Source organism: Epargyreus clarus, unplaced genomic scaffold (genome assembly GCF_041222505.1).
Source record: "Epargyreus clarus isolate Ecla_fem2 unplaced genomic scaffold, WU_Ecla_fem_2.2 ptg000009l, whole genome shotgun sequence".
Taxonomy (NCBI): Eukaryota; Metazoa; Arthropoda; class Insecta; order Lepidoptera; family Hesperiidae; genus Epargyreus; species Epargyreus clarus.
In genome coordinates, this window is record NW_027332217.1 from 6,362,573 (window position 1) to 6,365,653 (window position 3,081).

The window sequence follows — 3,081 nt, forward strand, 5'->3', positions numbered from 1 at the left end:
GTAGATTCAAACAGCTTTTACCGTTATCTAATACGCGATGGTGGAGTCTAAGAAGAAATTATTTTCGCATTCTTCTAGTCTACTATGTCTGTTAGCAGCTGAACTGATGCAGCTGTATATGTATGATTCGATTTTCATTGGATCCATCCATGGGATTTAACGGAAGGTATATTCATTGCATAATTCCTGGAAAACTGTAAACCTATACAACTTTAGCCCCTTCACTAAAATCCGTCTACCTGGGGAAATATAATATTCACAATAGCATTTCTTTGAAGGTGGTAGAACTCTTAATGTTTTGATTCCAATGGCACCACCGCCATACCTATTACTGCCTAATAACAGCACTGTTTAGCGTAGATACGGCAGAGTAAGGACATACTTTTTTGAGGCATTCCAGCTTAGTCCTCAGGGGTAGCGGCGCATGTGTGGTCGACCTCGGAAACAAACTTATCTGGGCTGATTACAGATGTCCATAGACGGCAGTAGCCACTTACCATCTGCTGGAATACATGCTCATTTGCTAATTTATATTTAAAAAAAAAACACTTTTTAGTAACGCAAAACACAACAAGTAGGTTACACTTGTTACAAATATCAGAAAACTTAGAGCCCACGCTATTAAGATACATGTATCTACTTATGTCCCAAGTTTTAATCGAAAATCCCTAGAGATGTGCTTTAACGGAACAAGTATGATTCAATGCTCATTTGGTATTTAAGATCCAAATTCAGACCTCGCTAGATTGGAACTGTTACACTCCAGTTCCAAATCCGAGAACCAAGTTTTGCTAGAACTCCTAATTTCATTTGAGATCAAAATATTTTAGCTTTAATTCTTGTGGAACATGCTACTTAATATTTAATTTGTAAACCTAAACTTAACTCGTGTTTCATTTTATTCTACATAATTCTACATAATCATATATTCTACATAATTATCTGATACATCAATTAGATGTATCAGATAATTATTTGTACATCAAATATAAGCGTATAGATGTAGTTGTTCTGGTAAACAATTCTGCGAAAATATCAAACCTATTTGATTGGAAATTTCACCTTAAGATTACATAGGGCATAAAATAAGAGTGAAACCGAACAGAATCTCTAACAGAATTCATTTTTACATCTTTTGTTATTGCTGTATTTTGAACCAATACTAACGAGAGGCTTAGTCTACACTGACAGCAATTGGGTACTTGACAGTTATAACAATAAAATATGAAATATGTTGGATATGATAGCTTATATAAATTATGCAGTATTTCGTTTATTTTTTAATACATTCTAAGTATTTTAATTTTAAAAAAGAAATTTTCGATTTCTTATCTGTGGATTTTAAATCCCAAAACGGCGACAGTGCAGCCTCAAATGTCATGTGACGTCATTACATCGAAACCAAACAAGACAAATAATAATTAAATCGTTTGCTGTTAGAGTTGGTTGAATTTATGTTGTGAATCGAAATGAAGCCATACTATATTAAAGCTGATAGCGTGAACCTGCTTAAAGAATCTCCATATATGCAGTGCAATAAATCAAAATGGATACAAAAACTTCCGTGAGATAACCTATGGAAATATCAAATAAACAACGTAAGTAAAACATTCTTTATATTTACATTTAATCATATCTGACAATTAAAACATTTCTTAACTGACTTCAGACAGAAGAAAGGTTGTCTTCAAGTGATTATTAAGATTTTTTTAAATATACTTATATTCTTATGTGAACTGTTTTAAGGTTATTAATTGGTTATATTTATATTTACAGATCTTCCCGACAATCGTATAGTGACGACGTTATAGAGTATGTGCAGTTTAAGAGGAAGGCAAGTTTGTGTTTCATGAAAAGTAAAAGTTGTCCTGAACACAAGGTACATCAATGAAAATGAAAATGTGATGACTGTCCTGCCTAGAAGAAGTGAGGAGCCAAAAGTTTCGAAAGTGGGCACCAGTCTGAAATACATAAAGTAAAGTACACGGGAAATAGTACTTCTTTACTTGCGTAACCTACCCAACAAGATGAAGGAAGAAAAGTGACCATACAGTTCCTATTATTGCATTGCAATTTTATTCTGAAAATGACAGTGATAAAAATATATATCCATTTGTTACGGAGAATAATTTTAGTAATGAAGAAAAGCAGACACGCAAGCAGCACAAAAATTTAGCTTAGGTGATCTGTAGTAATTATTGTAACTGTAACATATGATAAATATATACAAAAGTTCTACTGTGTGTACTCACTAATAGAACCATATAAACCAAATAAACAAAGAAATCGGTTAATAAAATACTAATATTAGCAAATCATGTATTTTTAATTATACAGTCATGTAACTTAATCAGTGCACATGCACCATCAATAATAACACAGTCATGAAATATTTTAATTGTGTCCTATTAATTACAGAATGGGCCCTTAAAATAGAATTCTCATAGACGTCTTATAATTCTATTCTTATCATAGACATCTATATAATATATTAAATATATGAATACTTCCACTTGCTGTTTTGTTTTGATTACATCCCGTTCCAATGATTTGGAATTGACGAATCACTCGAGAGTTACTAAATTTATTCCTTTTTTTCAATAATACTTCTCTTACATAGATAGTATAAAATGTCATTGCTTGCAAACAGAGGATTTAAACATATAAGAATCTGCAAGTTCTTTAACGTTTATGAGATTTGGGTTTAGGAACTTGTATAAGCAAATTTGTTAGGATATTTAGCGATCGTACTTGAACACATCGTCACTGCACACGCCTTGTAATTTGACATTCTTGCAATTGTACTAATAAAAGTTAAATAATTTCCAAGATTTCCCCTGAAGTATATATAGCGTCGAAGTTTATTTCTATATTTTCAATGTTTTGACGTCACGCTACGAAATGACACTTGACCGCCTGTTTTGGCGTAACGTTCCGTTTACCGTAATAAAAATATGTTTTTTATTAATAAATAGCCCTTTTTTCGAAAAAATGATCAATGAAAGGCATATATAATACGTATATGAATTCATTAAAACAGTTTCCCAAAAAGTGTCAAGTAGCCAATTATATATTGTTGAC

At 31.9% G+C, this 3,081-nt stretch overlaps 1 long non-coding RNA gene across 1 annotated transcript; it reads left to right on the plus strand.

Annotated features, from left to right (window-relative positions):
* The first annotated feature begins 1,377 nt into the window (after positions 1-1,377).
* On the plus strand, positions 1,378-2,398 carry LOC140744849 (uncharacterized). The gene is made up of 2 exons (XR_012102593.1): positions 1,378-1,598; positions 1,777-2,398. It is a non-coding gene; the product is annotated as an uncharacterized LOC140744849 (long non-coding RNA).
* The last annotated feature ends 683 nt before the right edge of the window (positions 2,399-3,081 follow it).